Below are 23,153 nucleotides of genomic sequence, written 5' to 3' on the forward strand. Positions count from 1 at the left end.
AATGGAATGTCTTTTTAAAGAGTCACACCTCGCAAAGCACTGGTTTACATGGAATAAGCAATCTCATGATATTTGTCATGGGCATTTATTTTTCTTGCATCTTTACTATATAAACAATGAAACCCATAGTATATTATTGCTCTATAAGACAGTTGCTCCATTTAGTTGACCTATAGCACAAGAAAACAATATGCTTAAAACCAAAATCATCAATTGCCCCACTCCTTTAAAACCAATACAGTATGCTTTTATTCCCCTAATCTCAGTTAATGGAAAAAGCAAGGAGGTGTTTTGCATGGGTAATATCTGAGTTACCTTCATCTCAACCCTGCCTCCTCTCCCCAGTCCATGTGGTTGGCTGCCATGTTGTCTTGATTCTACCTTAAAAAGGAAACTGAAGTTTTCTTTGTAAATACAATGCTCCTTTGTTTGGTTCAGACTCTTACTATCTCTTTATACTACTAGAATTTTCTCTTCTGTGTTCCCATAGCAATTTGTACAAACTTTTTATGCCCATAGAAAATTGTATGATAGTCATTTGAATATGTTTCCTCTGCTAGGTAGTGAATTCTGAGAGAGAAAATGCCATGCATCGTTTTTTAAAATTTATTACTGTCAAGCCACCTACACTGTACTCAAAAATAGTATTCAAATAGGTGAATAAAAACACACATGCAATTTACATCTTAAGACTTTAAGACTAATTGGAGATAAATAAGTAAATCCCTGTTGGGACATGTGGCCATTATTCCTCAGATTAGCAACTCATATTCAGAATAGAATTTTCTAGTTCGAGTTGCTAAAAGTTTTGAATAAATTTGAAAAAAAAATCTATGTTGAGAAAATGTATACAAAATCTTCAATATATTGTATATTTTAGGTTTGTATTTTGACGAATGCTACTTAAAAAGTCTCATAACAGAAATACATAGAGTAAGATGTGGAATTTGAAAATTCTAGTCATATATTAATGAAGAGAAAATTCCAGAAAATACATAGATACAGTATGACTCTTTGTATATAAAACAGGTGTGCATGCACAAATACACAAATGGAAAGTAAAAGGACTAGAAAAGTGTCATATGAAAAGTGACTACATCCAAGTAATGAGAGTAATGAACAGTATGAGGGAGGCAGTGAAGAGAGAGACAAGAATCAGTTTTCCATTTCTCTAAATTTTTCTCTCACCATTAGTACTCTGGGACAACAGTTTTGTTCCCTTCTTCAACTCCCTAATTTGCTTATCAGCCTTGTCCATTCTGTCATCCAGCCCAGCTACTGAGCTTTGAAATGCAGCCATCTTGCTTATGATTCCAAATTCCCCATGCCACCCCCAGCCCCCTTAATTTTTTTTCTATAAAAACTATATTTGTCTTATGGATATGATCAGCCTCTTAATTATTGGAGAATATAATTTTAGCTCTTTAAAAATCTTTGGTGTGCTCTGTTAGCTCTGTGGTCTTGCACATCCTATTTGTTCCTGTGCATTGAGTTTGATAATTTTCATGGTATTGTTTTTCCAGTGCTTGATAATTCTTGATTGCCTACCCCTCTTTAGATTGGAATATAACTGCTCTGATGCTGATGAATTTATTTGCCTCTAAGAGTGTGTGATGATATGAATGTTGGGTGCGGGGTGGGTTGGAGAATAAATGGTAGTTGGTTTTTTTTTTTTTTTTTCCCTGCTTGTGGAGGTGGCTGTCCATTCATGGCTCCTTTCCTTGCCTCACTGCTCTATCCTGAGGTAAAGATGTCTGTTGCCCCTTCTTTGTATACTTTTCAGAAATCCCTTACAATTCTTTCAAACCTTTTAGTTTTTTAAATAATGTGATAACTACAACCACAATGACTCTGGAATTGGGCTGACAGGGAACAAATCCTGGATCTGATGCTTACTAATGGTGTCAACTTGAGCAATTTTCTGATTTTTTTGGTGTCTCCGTTTTTATCGCTATAAAATGGTGGAAGATAATAGTATACTTCTCCTAGGCTTATGGTGGGAATAAATATGTGAACACATGTAAACAGTGTTTGGCATACGGCAACCACTCATCCAATCCACTTAAGAAAAATTTTCTAAAAAGTACTTTTCTTTCATTTGAAGAGATTTTAGAATTGGGGCTACTTCCCCAGATTCAGTCTACCCACCTGCGGCAATTCTCTTTTAATCTAATGTTTGAATTTTCACTTGCTGTATGTAGAGCATAGCATGGACGTTTAAAAACTCCTGCCGGGGGCGCCTGGGTGGCACAGTCGGTTAAGCATCTGACTTCAGCTCAGGTCACGATCTCGCGGTCCGTGAGTTCGAGCCCCGCGTCGGGCTCTGGGCTGATGGCTCAGAGCCTGGAGCCTGCTTCCAATTCTGTGTCTCCCTCGCTCTCTGCCCCTCCCCCGTTCATGCTCTGTCTCTCTCTGTCTCAAAAATAAATAAACGTTAAAAAAAAATTTAAAAACTCCTGCCAGTGTCCAGTTAGGAAGTGAAGAAAGCAGTGTGCTTGTTTTCCCTTCTGTTGAGATGATGATTTTCCCTGTCCCATGGTTATAGATGTCATAAACAGAACGTTTTGCAAGATGTATGGGCGTTTGATGCAAGATTATAGGAGCCCAGATGTATTTTTGTTGTTGTTGTTTTTGTTACCTCCCACCAATAGTAGCTTTAAGGAGAGCATATCCTGCTTAGGAAAAAATAATGGAGTTAGGTGCAGATACTAACGTATGAATATTTGTGTTTAATGAATTTGATTTGGTTTTTTGCTATATCCACAGCCTTTGTGATCTGGCCTCCTTTATTTCTCTGATGTCCTTTTATTCAACAACTCCTCTCTCTTTCTACAGTTCAGATTAGCCTCCTACATGACCTGTGAACTTATTGGGCATCCTTCCTTTATAAATCCTTTGCTTTTTCTCTTCCCTGATCTGAAACATACACCCCAGATGTGCCTGACTAATTACCTTGCTTTTCCTAAACTTTGACTTAGATCCCACCTTCTCAGTGAAACCCATCCTGATTACCCTTTTTAATACTACAACTGAGACCACAACTCTTTTTGCCTTTTCTTGCCATGCTTTTGCTTTTCTTAAAAAAACCTATCACTTATATACCATACGAGACAATTCACCTGTTCACTGTGTCCAGTGTAATATGAGCTCCACAAAGGCAGGACATTTGCTCTGTTTGTTGATGTACGCCCAGTGCCTAAAATCTTGCCTGGCCCACAGTAAGTGTTCACAAACTGACTTGCAAATTACTGAATAAACATGTAGAATAATGAGTAGCTCACTAGTGCCAGGTATGATAAAAAAAAAAAAAAAACGATTTGTAGAAAAGGACAATCAAAATGTTGAAAGTGGTGCCAGCCCTACCACTGCATTGTGAGATATTAAAGGGGTAAGCCATCTTTGTTTTCTTCTAATAAGTAAAATATTTATACGATGCCCAGGCATATTGGCAAGAAAATTAGTGACATGTTATAATTAAGGTGATAGTACTTGCCATTTGTGGTTAATTTCAGGGGGTTGTGTTGGGTAATCACGTCCTCTCTCGGCTTAGAAATCTCAGGAGATCTTCCATCATGTAGTTGCAGTGATGCTCGGGCAGACACGCATGTGCTCTGTTCTTTCTATTGCTGTGATCTTTTCTAACAAGTCTGTTTATTTTTGCTTTGCGTAGATGGATCCGTGGGTTTTACAAAGAGTCGATTCAGATCATTAAATCCTACACAAGGCTGAATAACAAAACAGAAAAATCTGTCCACAAAATGCTAAAATCCTTCCTCTGACTCAGAATCTTGCTTTTCTCAGTCTTTGAGTCATCACGTGGAAGATGGCTTTATTTGTTTAATTCCAGATTTATGGTGCCTTTATCCTGAAAAGGGTGCATGCAAGGAGGAAGCATTTATTGGGTGAGAAAGACCAGGTTTTAATTTGGAAAGCCATAAAAAGCTTAAATGGTTTTCTCAACTTAGGATGAAAAAAGAGAGAGAGATGAGTGATAATAAGCACACTGGTATTGTATCTTAAAAGATTTTGGTTTTTACAAAACCAAAAAATATCCATGAGCAATGCCTAATATTAGAATAGGAATAGTAGGGGGTGGAGAGCAGTCATGCATAGCTGCTTTAGTTAGATGACGAGTGGGTCTGTCTCATGTTGCCCTACTCCAGAAGCTCTAAACTGATAAGAATCTGTCATTCAAGGAGTGAGAGCAAGGAGCTGTTTTTAGGAGTGCTATGGAATGAGAGAAGGAGTTAAGCATCCCTGATATATTTTAGGTCAAACAACCCCATATATCTTCATCGGCCTCCTTAAATGTCACCCCAGGTGAAATTAAGTTAAAAGCAATACACTTACTGTGCAATGAAGTTTCAAGATAAACACCATCCCCCCAAAGTATAATCTGGGTAAAGTATGTTTTTGATGAGGGAATGTCAGGTGGAGTTACTTAGCCCCATCACAACCCCTGGGTTCACAGTGAATACAAATTCTGGGACTATGACTTGCCTTTGTAAGATACATTCTACAAAGATGTTGGGAGGAATCCAGCAAAGAGTTCCCAAAAGATGTGGTTGGCAGTGATGTAGTAACCAGGTCTCCAGGGCTTGCAATGCACCACAATTAAAGCTCAGAAAGAAGACAAAACTAATCTGACCCAAGTCGCCACATTTGAATTGGTTGTCACACTTTTTCTTTTGGTAATATTTATTTTATTTTTTTGAGAGAGAGTGAGCAGGGGACGTGTAGAAAGAGAAGGAAAAAGAGGATGCAAAGCAGGCTCTGTGCTGTCAGCACAGAGCCCGATGAGGGACTCAAGCCCAGAAATCGGGAGATCACGACCTGAGTGGAAGTCAGATGCTCAACTGACTGAGCCACCCAGGCACCCCAACCCAGCTGTCACACTTTTAATGCAGCTTCTAACACAATCAAATAAAATGACTGTTGCCACCATTTTGTGCCTTCTTCATTGTCCTCTTCCAAAAACTACAGAACCACACTTCTCACCTGTTCTGACTCCAGCCTGGTGTCCTCATTCCATTCTATCAAATTATGCCTTCTTCAAACTTTTAGAAAATTCTGTATGTCCAATCTTTCATGTTCTGTGTTTTTGCTTTGTTTTATTTTGTTTTGTTTTGTTTTTTGGACCTTTGGAATTCTCCTTCCACAGGAATAGTAGTCCCGATGAATACCTGAAAGCTTGTCATGCCGTTGTATGATCGAATACATTTAATATGATAACGGCTTGTTTCTTTTTTTGCAAATAATGTCATTTTGTTCCCTGGTGCATAGCTTTGAATGTCTGAGTGTTTGCTAGAATGTTATTAACATTGCTTCCTCCCAAAAAAGAAAAAAAAAAGTCTTCATTTTTAATTTTCTTTATATGGAGCCACACACATATAAAAAAATTCCTTCATTATTTTGACAAAATGTTATTGAAACTTTAAACTTTATAATTCAATTTAATTTTAATAAACCAGGTATTTGCTGAGCACATGGTGTCACCACCAGACACTGTACAGTGTCCTAGGGAAAGAGAAATTAATGAAAAATTGGTATTCTCAAGGAATGATAGATCAAAAAACAAATTATAATGTATTTATAGTGATAAGGACTGTAATGAAATTAATTACAAAGACCAGAGATAGTACAGAGGAAGTCATCAAAGTTGTATCTGGTGAAGGAAGATGGGCTAGGGAAACTCTGTAGGAAAGTTTGTTTTCTCTTCCATCCCTAGCATCCAGAACAGTGCCTGATACACAGTACGTACTATAGAATTATAAGTCAGTTTTGAAGTCAAGGTAAGGCTTAGTTTTATGGGAGTACTAGTTTCCTGTGGCTGCTCTCCCAAATTCCCACAAACCTAGTGGCTTAAAATAGCAGAAGTTTATTCTCTCACAGTTCTGGAGGCCTGAATTCCAAAATCAGTTTGAGCTAACAACAACATGATGATAGAGCTGCATTGCCTCCAGAGGCTTTAGGGGACAACCTGTTCCTTGCCTCTTCCATCATCTAGTGGCCACTGGCATTTCTCAGTTTGTCACAAGATTACCCTAAACTCTGCTTCCATAATTGCATTGCTTCCTCCTCTTCTATGTGGTGTCAAATCTTCCTCTATCCCTCTTTCACAAGGACTCTTGTGGTGGCATTTAGGGCCCATGCTGGTAATCCAGTATGATCTCATCTGAAGATTCCTAATCACATCTGCAAAGATGTGATACTCTCTTTCTGAATGAAGTAACATCTATAAATTCCAGGGATTAGGCTCTGATATCGTTGGGGCCACCTTTCAGCCCAGTACAATGGAAATAGAAGGAAACCTGAAAAGTACAGGCTTATAGGACTATTATGGTACTAGGCATAGTGTTAGTGAGCAAAAGAAATACTATGCCACAGGATACCACTTCTAGTAAATTAATTTGGTGATGATGATGTGTAGTTAAACACAATGCTCTTGTTAGCCTAGAACAGTATCATATTTGCTTCCTAGAAATTCATTCTCTATTCCAAATCCTGTATAGATTCAACATCATACTTAACATTGGAGGTTACTCATGTTTTTCCTTCAGTTAAGTGGTGATATTTCCCTGCACTTCGCCTTGAGCTTTTAATTATTCATTCATCAATTTATTCTGTACATATTTATTAAGTCAACAATGTGAGCCATGTACTATGTTCTATGGATGCAAGGATGGAATAAAAGGAGGAGTATTCAGTTCACTTAAGCGATGCCTACAGGAATGTACAATGTGCTCTGGTAGCTTCCAGTTTGGTGTATCTTAAGTGCTGTTATGGAGATGAGAGTTTCATCAGATTCTTTAAGGGTAATGGAATTTACAAGACAGCCTGGAATAGGAGAGAATCCCAGGCAGTTGGAGCAGCATGAGAAATGGGCACAGAAACTAAGAATTATGGATTTGCGAGGGTACAAGTAGCTTGATTCACCTACAGTGTAAAATGGAATCGGTGGTGAAAGATTAAGGTGGAGAGGGAGGCACAAGAGAACATGAAAGACTTTATTATTCTTGGATAGGAATGAATCTTGAATATTATGGTGTAAGACATACTGAACCTTATTACCTTATTTTCCTGGTTGGCTAGTGGTGTTGGTTTATTGATAATCAGAATTTTCCCCCTTTATCTGTAAAGGAGACCCGTAACCTTCAGATGAAGTGACCTTCCAAACACTGCCCATTCTATAGAATTATCATCTGTCTTTGGTCACTTCTTTCTAATTTTGTACAATATTATCTGCTCATGAACCCTGATGGCTCTCTAGGCATCCTTTGGTTTGGTATTGGAATGTTTAATTAGGGAAATTTCTTGAAATATTCTCTCATATTTGAAAATATTTAGTGGCACAAATGGGTGCATTTTAGAGGTAAATTACCATGTGTACATTTTGTAGATGGCTTTTACAGCATTTTTTCTATGCTAACGAGACCTGGGTCCATAAAATTATCCTTTCTCCTTTGGTGGCTGAAGATATTACTAATGCCTCCCACTGATCCAGGAGTTGAATTTCTTTCATTGCTCTGTGGGCCATCAGGCTATCAAGGACTTCAGAGAAAACAGGGATTGAAGTTTGGGTTTTATAGGCTAGAAGAAGAGTCAGCACAATGTGGCAGACTGGTGTGGGCTGTGATTTGGCATAAGCCTGGGTTTAAATCTGAGTTCTAACATTTTGCTACCTCTGTGACTTTGGAGAAGTCATCTTATCTGAGTATCAGTTCCTTATCTGTAAATAAGGATAAGAATGTAGTAGGTATTGTCAACAACTCTTCACATAGGTATGGGCAGTAAACAGGGAATCCACAGGGGCTACTGACCTCAATAGTCTTTTTACTGCCTGTGGACCTGGAGAGTGAGTGATATAATGGTAATCTGAAGTCACAGAAAACTCTGTGAAAAGTGCTACCTAACTAGACCTTGTATCCAGGGATTCAGCCAGCTGTGACTCCTGCAGGAAGGAAGCCAGGGATATAAATACCCTGACATTTTTCTCCTTTCTCCTCCTGATGCTAATTTTCTCATTGGTTGAGCTCAAGTGAAAGGCATAGCACTAGGAGACTCATAGTACACACAAGTTCACAGATAAGGATAGAGAAGGATAGATAATGGATATATCTGGGCAAATGGAACCTGTCCTCCACATAGTACTAACTACTTTCTGAGAATCTATGAGGAATAATGAGATAAACATGTAAATTATCTTGCACTTGCCTTTATATGTTAGGCATTATAAAAATAACATAGACATAGTTTCTTTCCAAAGTTTTCATTAAAAATGTTTAGCTTTTAGTGTAATTCTGTCCTTTTAAGGATTTATATTTATCTATTTACATAATTATCTATTGGAGATCTTTGTTAGAATCCCAAGTATATGACATTCTTGTTGGCATCCATGTGTAATGGTTGCTTATAGAATATGCGGTATATACCCAAAGGGACTGAATTTGAATGTAAAGTTCTATCACTTTATGTTTATGAGACCTTCACAAATTAATTACTTTTCTTAGCCAGATTTTTCAGTTGTGAGGGAAGGAGGCAGATCAGCACTTCCTTGTGTGTTTGCTGTGGGATTCCGTGAGTACATGCTTGCCCCATACCACACAAACTCTGGCCCTGTGTGTTCACTATATTGTCCATTTTCCCCCTCATGTGGATACCTTGTCCTGTCCACTTCATTGTGACTCATCATATTAGGCAAGAAGATATTTCTCTAATGCCTTCAAATGTAGTACATTCCATCTAAAAACTGAAACACCCACTGTACTTTATATAATCAGCAGTAATAAAGATTCTGCAGTCAGAATTTAGCTGATAATTTTGTTGGTGAGGAACGAAGCTGAGGAGAAACTAGCGTGACTCTTCCTTAACAGGAGGGTCTCCTGTGGAGTTAATGAAGAGCAGAAATTTGTTAAATCAGCAGATATATATCAGACACCCAAACTACAAAGAAGTATTTTATTAGAAGGTGTGCATATGGGGGCACCTGGGTGACTCAGTCGGTTAAGTGTGTAACTTCAGCTCAGGTTATGATCTCACAGTTCATGGGTTTGAGCCCTGCATTGGGCTCTGTGCTGACAGCTCAGAGCCTGGAGCCTGCTTCAGATTCTGTGTCTCCTTCTCTCTCTCTGCCCTTTTCCCACTCAAACTCTGTCTCTTTCTCTCTCTTTCTCAAAAATAAAAAATGAAAATAAATTTAAAAAGGTGTGCATATGAAGCTTACTGATGGTAGTAAAATTGATTAAGATTCATTGTGTGTCTGGTTTGGGGGGTAAGTGGGCAGGGTTCTGGAAAGGTCTCCACAAAAATATGAATGGTACTTGTGCCGCAGTGATTAGAGTAAAGGGTGCTTTTTTTTCTTTATCTGGATATATTCTTTCTCTCTCTCACCTTGCTTTATTAACAGGAGGATAAGTAATAAAATCATTTTACTCTAAATTATACTTTTACCAGAATAAAGTAAATCAGAGGACATACTCAAGAAACAATAGGGGAGATTTAGATTGCAGTTGGAGAAAATAATCTCTAGTTTTTGAAAAATAATTGAGCCCATGTTCGAAATATGGGATAATATCATTTTCTGATCAAAAAGTTATTTTGAGAACCTACTCTAAGCTTGCTCCTAGAGCTAAAGTTTGAGTAGGCATTATATCTTGTAGACAAATACTTGTATTATACTAGCAGTTTTTCCAAATAAGTGGAATGACATGAAAAAGAACATCATAATTAATTTTTCCTGAGTGTGTCAATGGAAAATGGCATTTGGGGTGGGAGGAGACTTGAAGTTCAAGCCTGATTTTGGTGGCCAGAGTAAGGGAAGAGTACTTTAGTCAGAGTGAAGGCTGCAAGCCATATCTAGATTGCCTCTGGGTGAATGATGCACTTAAGATATGTATAGTCTGTTATGAAATGTATAACTCCTGACTTTTAAGCCCTGTATAGACAAATACATTCTTTAGGGATGACTTAAATATATCCTTTTATGAAAGGAAGACAGGAAATTAACATCTGCTCTGTTGAAAAGAGGACACAGAGACATAGAAAATTATATGATTTTGTTAAAAACATTCAGTTGACCTCATCTTAGCTAAATTAAGAATCTCTAGGTGGTCAGGGTGATTTTTTAACTATGCTTACTTTTTCCTGATTTTTCTCTTCACTTCTGATACTCCTTTATCCGCCAAGCACCCAAAGTTATAGAGTGCTAACTCCCTTCAACAAATTTCCATGCTGGAATAAGGCCAACCTAGCAAAACTCTACCCATACCCCTTTTCTGTCCATCCCACATGTCTCCAGAAAGCCCCTTTTATACCCCAAAGATTCTTTGAACTGGGATCAATTTTACCTTTCCGAGGGCTATGTTGAAATGACATCAAACAATGGAAGTTTGGTTCATCACTTAGGTATTTGTCCATGTATTCTTTTGGGATAAGACCAGGACCTGAGTTAGCAATGTCAGAGAGGGATGGAGATCTGGCTCATGCTGTGATGGTCTGACTTCATGGATAATAGTAACAGTTAGCATAATTATCATTGTGTGCTAGGCACTGGACTGACACATTTTGTATAGAATGCATCATTTAATCTTACAACAAGCCTGTGAGGTAAATGTCATTATTCCCATTTTACAGATAAGAAAAGACTCTGTGAAGGTCACAAAGTAGTAAGTGATGGCATTAGAATTCAAACAGCAACTCGAGGAGCTCTTTCACAGTGTGCTACACCTGCTATTGGCCAGAGAGCTTATCCAACACTAAGTTCTCTTGTTACTTCTTGGGTAGCTTACCCATGATGGGTAGTTCACAAGAAAATAAAGATGAAGAAGATAATTTCTGACAACTTTGCGTACAAATTTCAAAACAAAGCTTCCTAGACAGTACTGGCTATTAAGGGCTAATTCCATTCCTCACCCACCTAAGTCCACACCTCCAAATCAACTTTGGTATGTCATTTAACTTGTATTTCTTTGATAATAAATGATCTTAAGCATCTTTCATGGGCTTATTTTCCATCTGTACATGTTTTTTGGTGAAGTCTCTCATGCTTAGAACATCCAAGTATTTGTTCTGTCTAAAGTTGTAATAGTCTAAAGCCAATACATTTGGAGGATTAAACACTGAAAGATCTACTATAAACATCATGTATCTTTCATCTCAAGATTTTATTTCTCTGATTCTCTCCCAGACCAGGGGACAGGAGCAGCCAAACATGAATAGATTGATATTCAAGCATAATATTGTTCCATCAATTTTGCCAGCCAAACACTGGCCCTGATACATAGAGCTAAACAGTCCTTGCTTTTTATTTAGCTAAATGCATTCATAACCCTTTTGAAGGTATTTTTCTGAGTGAGAGCTCCTGTGAAGGATCTAAATGCTAAGGAATTCATCATTACCATCTAACTAATGATGACATCATTTAGGGAATTACAGTAAACCCCAGAGGGTTTATCTTGGTTAAAAAAAAAAAAAGAAAATACATAATCAGAAGATGACAAACACTGGAAAGATAATGACACACTAATTTCTGCAAAACGCAAATTTATTCCCCTTAGGACAATTCCTAAGTAATTGTTTTAAAAGTTGAAATCACCCACGATCTGTGACACAGAATAAAATAAGGGCCTGCATGGGACCACACAATCTTCAATTTGATGAATCCATTTTCAATCATGATCTCATGGAAATTTTAGAATTAATGAATTTGTCTTATGGAATTTCCCTTCCACAGATGAAAAGATTGTCCCCAGGGATCAACTTGCTATATGGCCTTGGGCTAGTCATGTAATAGATTGCCATATAATGCCTGGCTATCGTTTTTGTTTGATTTTTTTCCTCCTAAAGACAGGACTCTTTCAAATGCATTACTTGAGGGAAAGAAAGAAAAAAAAAGAAGTCTTTTTACAAGACTGGTTCATCCACTATGGAAGGATGAATTTTTGAAGGCAGTAGGTATATTCCAGGATTTAGCACATAGCTTGTTTCAGATCAGGTACTGTTAAATATTTAAGTGAATAAGCTGAGGAAATCCAATGGTCAGGTTTCTTAATCATATCCTTCCTTTGCTCATGTAAACAATGCAAAGAATCAGAGTAGTGGAATTACTGGGTTCATTGCTTTTCTCTTTAGCAGCAGACACCTTGTTAAAAAGGAATTCTAGATTCAGTAAAGGAAATGTTCACCGATGTTTAGAGCAAAATGTTGCCTGCAGTTAGAAGGGAATGAGTCTGTGTCATCCATAAGCAGTCTGGTCAATTAAGCACCTGACTCCGGGGTGGACTGATGGAGCTCTTAACCTTGAGACTTGATAAGGAAATATTATGTTTGGTGGTTAAGTTAATAAAGAAGAAAGTTAAATGACCCAGGCTAAGGCCAACAATGAACATATTTTTCATTCATTCATTTAATGAATATTTAATATGAGACCACAATTTGATGGATGCTGGGGATATATAAAAATAGAGAACATCTTGTCTCAAAAAGATCGTATCCTATTAAACAGGACAGAATCATAAGTTATTAATTATAATAAGTTATAATTTTGTAGCACTGTTTTTTCTAAAGTCTTGTGATATACAGAGGAGGAAGCATTTTGTTGTTTTCTTGTTTGTGAAGGATATAGATTTAAAGAATACTCTCAAAAGATGTGTTATTTGACTGTGGTCTTCAAGGATGACCACAATTTAAAAACAATTCTTTTATAATGTTTATTTATTTTTGAGAGAGACAGAGACAGAGCATGAGTGGGGGAGGGGCAGAGAGAGAGAGGGAGGCTCCAGGTTCTGAGCTGTCAGTGCAGAGCCTGACATGGGACTGGAACTCACGTACCATGAGATCATGACTTGAGCCAAAGTCGGACGCTTAATTGACTGAGCCACCCAGGTGCCCCAGGATGACCAGAATTTTTGCCAGTAAAATAAAGAGAAGACTTCGTTCAGGATTAAACTTTCTGATGTTTTTCATTCACTTAAATTTTCTAAATGTTGTAATTTTTAGTGAAACAGAGATGACATATTGAAACATTCAGTTAACACCAACTCTGTGCCAAAGACTGTGCTAGGTAAAGGGCTTGCAGTGATCAAAGTACTGTCCCTGTGTGTATAGACACATGTACAGTCCAGAAACAGAAGAGATGATGGACAAGAAGAATTACTATAGAAGCGGGTCAACAATTTTGTGTGTGTGTGTGTATGTAAAGGGTTCAATAGTAAGTATTTTAGGGTTTGGAGCTATAACAGTTTTAGGAGGAACGATTTAATTCTGTCATTGTAGCATGAAAGAATTTGTAGATAATACATAATGAATGGATGACTGTTTTCCAATAAAACATTATTTACAAAAATGAGCAATAGGCAAGATTTGGACCATAGACTGTAGCTTGACAGTCCTTGAAATAGAATGTAATAATTTCATGATAGAGGCAAGAAGGGAGGAAAATTTGATTACTAATTATGAGTATTAAAAAAAAACCTAAGTACCCAGTAGATAAGAACTCATCAGCTTTGTCACCCTAAATAAAGAGGTAACCTGAGGCAAGCTCAAATAATTAGAAATTGAATTTATTTGGGAATACCAGAGGAATTGCAAATCGGGAAATATATGGTGTATAGTAAGTTTCAGGCAAATCCTTTGAGAATTTAGGTGGGTGGGCTGTATGTATGGGTAAGGCTGCAAAAGAGAGAGGTCCATCCAGAGTCCAAGCAATTAGTTCATTGGCCTGAGGATGGGGAAAGCTTCTTGGTAGATGTTCATTGGTAAGGAAATAAGCCTCTCTTGTATAAGTCAAACATTTAATGGAAATGCATCTCTCAGTTTTTAAGTTATGTTTTTCTGAGGCACATGCAGGAGATTTTCCATTTCATAACCTCTGGTTCCATTTTAGATTGAAATCCTTTCACACCTTCACTAATAAAGAAATTCAAATGTAAACATCCTTGTGATGTTAGTTTTTGCTCTTCAGATGAGTAAAAGGTTCAAAAGTGTGTCAATGACAGAAATTGGCAAAAGTGTCTAAATGTGTGCAATTCGTTGTGAGAACCATGTGGCAAAAGGTAAATAAAACTTTTATCATGTGTAGAGCACTTGCTATGACTGTACACTTTGCTCAATACGTTTTTATCCCTTTAGGTCTTATAATCATTATGTGGGCGATGTTATTACCACTATTGCATCAAAGAGGAAATTGAAATTCCAACTTGCTAATAAGTTGCTCGCTTAGTAAGCATCAGAGACAGGATTTGAACCTAGGCAATCTGCCTCTAGTCTTAGCCTTCAACACATTGTAACATACTAGCCCCATGCTAGCAAAATTTAATGTCTGCATTCTTTATATTTCAGTGACTATACAGCCAGAAGTTTATCCAGAGAAAATATGACAAGTGCACATGATTTAAGTGCAAAGAATTAGAAACTCTAAACTTCCAGAAGTGAAGAATTGGGTAACCAAAATTCTTTGGTTTCATTTTGTTTCGTTCATATGATTAATAAAGTTTTGAAACGGGTGAGATAGAGCTATGGCTATAGACATGAGAAGAGGACTATGTTATAGTTTGAATAACAAAGCAGGGTATCTATTAATTTGTGTTACATGACCCTATATATCTATATCCATTTATGTAACATATTTATATTATCTATCTATCTATCTATCTATCTATCTTTATTAATGTATGGATACACTGGAAAGACTTAAGAGATATGCAACAAATTCATGACACTGCTTATACAGTGGTTGTGGGGTACATATGTGACTCTAAAAATGTCTGGATATTTATTTAAGCAGACATGCCTGAATGATTTTTTTTTTGTTACTAGTTAAGGATAGTTCTGTTTTGGGGGGAAATTAGGAATAAGCTCTTTGTTTCCTTTTTGTGTTATTTCTTTGGACTCTGAACTGGTGTCTGGAGTTTTGTCCTCTGTTGAATCACATTTCAATGGCCATTTGCTGCTTTGGGGCTACCTTGGAAAGCAATCACTGTGTACCTTTTGCTTACAGCCATTCTATTCCCAGCTGAAAGAGAAAGCAGAGCAGTCTGAACATTACACTCCATCTTGAGCAGCTCTGGTTTATGGTTTCATTCACTTTTGTTCAACATCATTTCCATCTTCCCTTATGCCTCAGTGGGATATAGGTGAGGCGATAAAGTTGAAATGTCCCTGGGTGTCCTCTGGTTTGGAAATAGTGATGATTGCAAGTGACATTGAGCAAGTGGCATCCTTTTAGATTTCTTATGCTTGCAAATTCTAGAAAGTATGCTTATTGAACTCAAAGAATGTTTCAAACAAGTTAATAATTCATTTGGCAATGCTAGGAGTGATGTCTGCAAACTAACCTTAACCAGGGTATGCTAGAATAACCTGAAAAGGGCACATTACATATGAGGTACAAAGACTAGTCTTGCCTCTCAACTAGTGCTTCTTAACCTTGTCACATTTGTAACAACTAGAAAAATTTTAACACATTTGAATGGTTCCATACCCATAGAGTTGGATTTCATTAATCTGGTGAAGGATGCAGATTAATGATGTTATGGCTTAAACATTTCCCAGGTAATCATAGTGTGTAGTTGGGGATTACCTTTAGGTAATTTTATTTTGGGTATTACCTTTAGGGTGCTATATTTTAGAGAACAGATCTCCTAACTTCCTGATGGGTTTATATCTCATCTTCAGCACTGGAAACATCCCTGGAGGTGCCTCTGTTTGTAGTGTTTTCAATCTATTCACTTTTGTTTGAATTCAATAAAACATTGAATGCTAACATTGAAGGTTAGCAGCCCTTCTTTTTAATTTTTGTTTAGTTACATATTTATCAGAGCATGCTTTATTCCCAAAAGAAGTTAAGGTCACATACGTACTTATATTATTGCAGAGTTGGTGGCATTCCTGATCCTTTAACTGAAGTTGTTACTTATTAGTTCTGAAAAATCTATTATTTAAAAGGGATGCCTCCCTATTGCTCAGATATGACATGCATTCTATTTTTTTTTTAATTTTGCATCTATTTTTATCACCTTTGTCGGTTCAGACTCAGAGTCATTTAAACCTGTTATTATTTCACATTGGCTTCAGAGATATTATAGTATTGTCAATGACACAACAACCTTTCTTCTTTGTCTAAGACTTTTTCTTCTGTCTCCCCTCTTCCTGCAACCAAAATAAAAAGTCTAAGGTAGGAATAAGAAAAGAATAGGTCTTAAATTTTTTGAAACACAAAAATATAAATTATCCTTATAAAAAAGATCTATTTTATTATTCTACCAATAATAACATATTTCATGGCTTCTGAAATAAATGACACAAAACTCTGCTTTTCTGTACTGTAAATGGGGAAATGCTTGTTTTTGTGAAACTATATTTGTATAAGACATTACCATAGTAGCTTAGCACTTTGACAAGCACATGATTTTAACACAAAATAGCTGCAGCTCTCCAAGTTCAATTTTAATGTCTTTTACATCAAAACATAGCACTTTGATTGATTTTCATTTGTGAGCCATTTTTTTTTGTTATCAGAGGTAATCCAGAGTTTATCAGGAATACCCACTCAATCTTTCTGCAGTTAATCTTTATGAGTATGCACAGAGCTCAACAGCATATTGGAATCTCATTCCAAAGAATAGAAGGTCTCTGTCTCATTCTAACAAAGATGCAGTCAGCAAGTTCGTAAGAACATCTCTAGGAACCACTAAACTGTTGGTGCCTAAAGAGTAGGTCCCAGACCAACAGCATCAACATCAACTAGAAACTCATTAGAAATGCAAATTCTTGAGCAACATCCTAAACCTACTAAATTGAAAACTCAGAGAGTGGGTACCAGTACCTTAGCTTTTAACCCTCTGAGTGATTCTACTATATTGCTTTTCTCTAGACTACAAGCTCCCTGAAGACAGGAGTCATGCCTGCCCCATCTCTCCTGTATCCTCAGTGTCTAGCAGAAAGAGGGAATTGATGAGTAAATGGAATAACCTATATGCCATCACAGTAGTTGCAAAACTAACAGCAGGAAAATGCTTTCTGATACCTGTAAGATTTAAGATGGCAAGAAATAAGAAATGAGCTAATTTGGGGCTTTCCATGAATGTTAGTTCTACAGGTAAACCAAAGAATGATGTAAGGTCTATTATTTGTTATCAAATGCTTTTATCTTTTGTAAATCTTGCCTTAAGCGGTATTATTTTAAGGAATGATTTGTATTGATATTAATAAATAGACTAGGGGTGCCTGGGTGGCGCAGTCGGTTAAGCGTCCGACTTCAGCCAGGTCACGATCTCGCGGTCCGTGAGTTCGAGCCCCGCGTCGGGCTCTGGACTGATGGCTCAGAGCCTGGAGCCTGTTTCCGATTCTGTGTCTTCCTCTCTCTCTGCCCCTCCCCCTTTCATGCTCTGTCTCTCTCTGTCCCAAAAATAAATAAACGTTGAAAAAAAAAATTTTTTAAAATAAATAAATAAATAAATAAATAGACTAATCATTAACAACTAATATTTGACTTGATATTGGACTTAAACCATGGCCAATGAGTTAACTCATTTTCCAATAACATATTTGATTATGCAGAGATGAATTGAAATTATTGTCATTCAGCTGAATGATATAACCAATTAAGGACGTAGGTTATACTTTTCAAACTTTTTTTTTGCTTTTTAAGTAATTGGATCCTTTTCCTTAAGTTAAATTTTGCCCAGAAGCTTTATATATTAAATAGTTAAAACAGTGGCTCTGCTCAGAGCACGGTGAGGATATTGCTAGGACTCTCTAGTTGGCTTTATTGGAGACTTTATGTGGTCTTGGCTTGGAGTCTGGGGTCATTAAAGATGAAAGAAACATACCTTAAAATACCTTATAGTACAAAAACACTTTCTGACCTGTGCAGTTTCAGTTGGCATTTATGCAATGCTTTATACGTTGCAAAGCATTTTTGCTTTGAAATCACTTTTAACTGTTGCTGATAACCAATGGTTCATGTCAATTGTGACCCTACTAGGCCTACTTTTAGAAATATGGATATCATAGATAGTATTCCTGATAACTTTCAGAGCCTTCATGTACCAATGATAGAAATACGTTGTTGGGGTTTTTCCCTCAATTTTTCTATCCCCCAACAACTAATGGAAGAACATATTGCCTGGACATTTTCCTACCTACTTAATTCCTTAGTAGTTTCTTTTGTGTCAAATAAAATGCAAACCCTCAGGTAAGGAAATACTTTAGGGAGAGGAAGGGCATACTAGAGGGAAAGTGCTCAGACAATGAGCTCTGCAAGCATCTCAAAGTTAAGCAGAAAGATGCTTTTCTTTTACAGGAAGGAGTGAACAAGGCTATAAAGAACTAGGTGGGGGATATGTGATGAATGAGGTGAACAGTTGAAGGTAGCCTGCTCAGACAGGAAATCACGGAATAGTTTATCCTGAAGTGGGCCTATTCTTGGGAGTGGTTGTTAAAGAAAATTGTGTGCTGACTCAGTCTGAAGGTGGACCAACGTTCAGGGAACTCAGGGAAGGAGAAAATCTTAAGCAAAGTTTGGTTAACAAACATTTTGTTCCAATTGATCAGTATTGACAAAACTGTTCAGCTAATCATTTATGAGGCAAAAAAAAAGTAAGTTGGAGAATCTGTGTCTGACTTTGTCATAGGTAAACATTAGGGCATCCTTGAATCTTATCTACAACTTGTGGAGAAGGGTACTTCTGTATAGTAAGGTGTCTGCAAGAACACAAAAAGGATAGAAGATGAGATTTCTTAACCATCACTGTTTTCCAGGATCACAGGGCTTGGGTAAAATTTAACATTGCTATCTGTTATATACATCATCTTCATTACTCCTAATTAAGTGAAAGTAGTCGGTTTTTTGTTTTGTTTTTGCCATTTTATAGATAAAGAGGCTGAAGATTAAACAATATGCTTGATATCACAATGCAAAAATTTACATCCAGAATCTGAATGTTCTTATCTGAAATTGGGGCTCGTTTCACTCAACTATAATATTATGGAAAACATTGAGATAAGTGAGATGGCCAAAGGGTCATCTCAAAAATCTGGAGCTTGGAACTGCCTAAATCAGAAAACACTTCTCTAGAACAAGGTCACTTGAACTATGCTTCCCTTAGTCCCACTGCCCCAGCCAGCCCCAGCAAACACAGTCATCAATATAGCCAGAGGGGAGGCTGCTGACACTATCCCCACCTGCTCTAAGCAAAGCTACTTTGCTTTAACGGTTTGGATATTCCAAGTGTCTGTCTAAAACTTCAATTAAAGAAAGGGATCCAACTACTCAAAACCTTTTTGCAAACTATTAACTTAAGGCTTCACTCTGACCCAAAACATTTCTTGGACTAACTTGAGGATTCTGCTGGCTAGGGTCCCAAATTCTAGAGGTTTAATGGACTTTTTGGTGCTTGGATAACCTATTGATCAAAACTCAATTTCCTAGGTCTACTTTCATTTATTCCTAAAGTTAAACTTTCTTACTTGCCTATGTTTCTTCAATCCCCTCATTATCATTGCCATACATGTATCTCCATCTTTCCATTCTTCTCCTGGCCATTATACTGTATAGATACCTCCCACCTGAGTCAGAAGGTTCTAGAATACTGTGTCCCAGAGAACAAATGCTGCCATGTCATTACAGATATGAGCAAGTATATTATGTAAATAAAGGCAAAGCTTCATTGACAAAATTTATATTGCATGAAAGTACGTTACTATGAATTAGTTCTACCTCTGTAACCATTGTTCTCACTGGTTGTTATTCTTAAAGATAGAGTTGATTCCATCTATTAAATCTTGTTTATGTAATTATTTTTTGCTTAGTTTCAGAAATAGGTTTTATGCGCTCAACCAAATACAAAAGTAGCGTATTATGTATGACTTTGGACCAAGTCTGCCTTTTCAGAAGATAAATGCAGCTGTTGCATACTCTTTCTTAAAACAAAATAAGCAAACCAGTCCCAAATAGCTTCTTAACATAATCAGATGCAGAAGGATTCATTTACATCTAACTTGGCTTTTAGAAGGAAGCAAAGTGTTCTCAAGATTTAGAAGCTTTCTCTAAAAATGTTCTTTGTTTTGTTTTAAAAGGAAGTTTAATTACAAAGAAAAGCTCTAGTCCTCCCTTGGGGAATAGTATTTTTATAATGATAATAGTCTTTTCTTGTAGTAATTCTTTTATGGATAAAGAATGCTTGTATTTGAAGCCCATTGGAACTTACTGAAATGCATATGTCCCCAGTGGGTTTTCAGAATATCTATTTAGGGAGGAAGATTGATACAATCATGAGAACTGACATCTGGTACAATTGGATATTTATGGTGTAGGCTTCACAGAGGTCTTTTTAAAATGACTTCTAGAGATTGCTGTATACATATTTTGTTTACAGGAATATCAGAAATCTCAGATATCATTTGCATGTCCTATTTAACCAGATTTCTTTGTTTTTTTCAATTTTTCTTGAAAGTTTGTTTATTTTGAGAGACAGAGACAGAGAGAAAGAGAAACAGCACACACAGGAGCTGAGGGGCAGAGAGACACATGAGAGAATCTTAAGCAGCCTCCACACCCAGCACAGAGACCTACTTGGGGTTCAGATTCACAAATCATGAGATCATGACCTGAACTGACATCAAGAGTTGGATGCTTAACCAACTGAGCCACCCAGGTGCCCCTAGATCTCTTTTTCAATATTCAAATCAGATGATGTAGAGCTCCCCATTGCTTTATGATGTAAGTCCACCATGCTTTCCAAGTGTCCTTACACAAGGAATATTAATGGGGTCACTGAATCTGTCCTGGAACCTTAGGCAGGATGCCAGAAGACTACACTGAATCTCACCTGCAGTAATTGCACTGCTGACCACTCACCATCTGTTTCTGCCTGTGGTGTCCCACCACGGTCAGTGCCCGCATCCACCTACAAACAGAACCATTGGTAGGTACCTAATTTATTTATCTTGTTTCTTCCACATGGTTTCAAGAGTCACCTTTTATCTGAACAGCTCTGATGATATATTTTGGTTGTAGTTAATTTAAATCTCAAAATGCCCACCCAGTAGCACCCTCTCTTCCGTGTCATTAACAATGGGAAATACACTCTTTTCAGCTATTCTAGGACTCAAGTGAAGTCATTGTCTCCTTAGAGTTGTGGGTGGAGATGAACAGAAAATGACTTAAAAGCGTGTGAGTGATCAGGGAGAAACAGTTTTTGTGCCATGGATGTTGTTAAAAATGATGGCCATATAATACAGAATATGATTATTTCCTTAAAATGTGTAATATTGTGTGTGATACTAGTTTTAAGTATATGGTCATTCCCCTCATCCATCCTGGGTATGCAAGGTTTTTGGAAGAAGGAATTCAATTTGTGCTGGTCCCTTTAAAGAGCTCCTTAAGACTGCCAATTAAATGGGGCACTTGGGTGGCTCAGTTGGTTAAGCCTCCGACTTCGGCTCAGGTCATGATCTCATAGTTTTTGAGTTCGACCCCTATGTTGGGCTCTGTGCTGACTGCTCAGAGCCTGAAGCCTGGTCGGTTTCTGTGTCTCTTTCTCTCTCTGCCCCTCCCACACTTGTGCTTTGTCTCTCAAAAATAAATAAATGTAAAAAAAAATTATAAATACTATCAATTAAAACCAGATATTTTTTTAGTTTTTAATTTTTTTATAATTATTTATTTTTGAGAGAGAGAGAGAGAGAGAGAGAGAGAGCATGAGATCATGACCTGAGCTGAAGTCAGAGGCTTAACTGACTGAGCCACCCAGGCGACCCAAAACCAGATGTTTTATTCCTATTATGACACAAAATGAATCCAGCCAATGGTGCACTCAAAAGTAGAGCACTGGCTTGTGGCAGAGCATGCTAGTGTTGAAGCAACAATAATTCCTGATAGACAATGCATAATGCAAATTGCTATATCTAGGAACTAAGCTGAATCAATAGTTGCATTGTGGGGAAGAGAGAAATATGCAAAATCAGGAACCAGAAAGGCAACCTGGGTCCAAAAAGAAATGGGATGATGTGACAAGAATTTAATCCAAAACCAGAAGCCAGGATAGAAAAGGGCTCCCTGTCCAAGTAAGTTGTTCTTCAAATAAGTATGTTTTCATTTCAAACTTTAAATTTGAGTAACAGTTGTCAGAAAGACAACATTAAAACACAGGGATGAAAAATGTCATACTTAACATCTTTCAAATGTGCCCTGTTGCCTTGGAATACAGTCAGGATACCTAAGATATCATTTAACATACTTTTTAGAACTTGTATATTCCCTACTCTTCTAACTGCATGTGTGACATTCCCCACCCCTTTTAGTTGTCTGTACAATCTAGACAGAGTTGCTGTCCTGAAATGTAACATGAATTTTACTTCTGGTCCTTTGCACATAGTGTGCGTGTGCGTGTGTGTGCGTGTATGTGTGTGTGTGTATCTTTTTCCTTTTTCCCTTTTCCTTTTCCTCTTCCTCTTTTTTAAAATTATTTTTGTCAGCCTGGACCACTCTAGAACACCCCTACGTAGAGTCCCCAACCTAGAAATGTATTTCCAGTGCTTGGGAGAGAGGCCAAGAAATCATAAATCATCTTATTTCTTTATCTGTTTACTCTGGATGGTTTCACTCATTAAATTGTAACTCCATAAAAGCAAAGGAAGAGTCTGTGTTGTTCTTTATTGTATATCTACTTCCTAGAATACTATCTGGTACATCAGCAGGCACACTACAAGTATTTGTTGAATAAGTGAATACATGGGTGAATGGTATATTAATGGATGAATAAATGGATTGGTGGATGAATGGATGGGGTATGCAACAAATGGTTATTTTTTACATGTTAGATGAAAGCTTAAAATTGAATCTGCTGCAAAGGGCATGCACTCATTGAATCAAATCTAATACTTCTGATTATATGGTTGATATTGTAGCCAGAATGTTTCTTGACTTTTTTATATAAAAATGATTCTATCTCTGGAGCTTAAAGAGGCACTAAATGTTTCTGAGTAATTAGAAGTCTATTGGTATCACTCTCTAAACATTCGTAGAGCAGTAGAAGGAAGACCTATATGCTAGTAATTTTATTGAGTATCTATTATGTGTCAGGAACTGCTTACAGAGTTTAATAAATAATCTTCTTGTTATCATGAAGCATATATTATTAGTATTATTACTT

At 37.1% G+C, this 23,153-nt stretch overlaps 1 protein-coding gene across 9 annotated transcripts in view; it reads left to right on the plus strand.

The window, feature by feature from the left end:
* The window catches only part of LRRC4C (leucine rich repeat containing 4C), a 1,215,827-nt gene that overhangs the window by 302,185 nt on the left and 890,489 nt on the right, over window positions 1-23,153 (plus strand). The window lies entirely within an intron of this gene.

Source organism: Puma concolor, chromosome D1, assembly GCF_028749965.1.
Source record: "Puma concolor isolate L17-30 chromosome D1, mPumCon1.1.hap2, whole genome shotgun sequence".
Taxonomy (NCBI): Eukaryota; Metazoa; Chordata; class Mammalia; order Carnivora; family Felidae; genus Puma; species Puma concolor.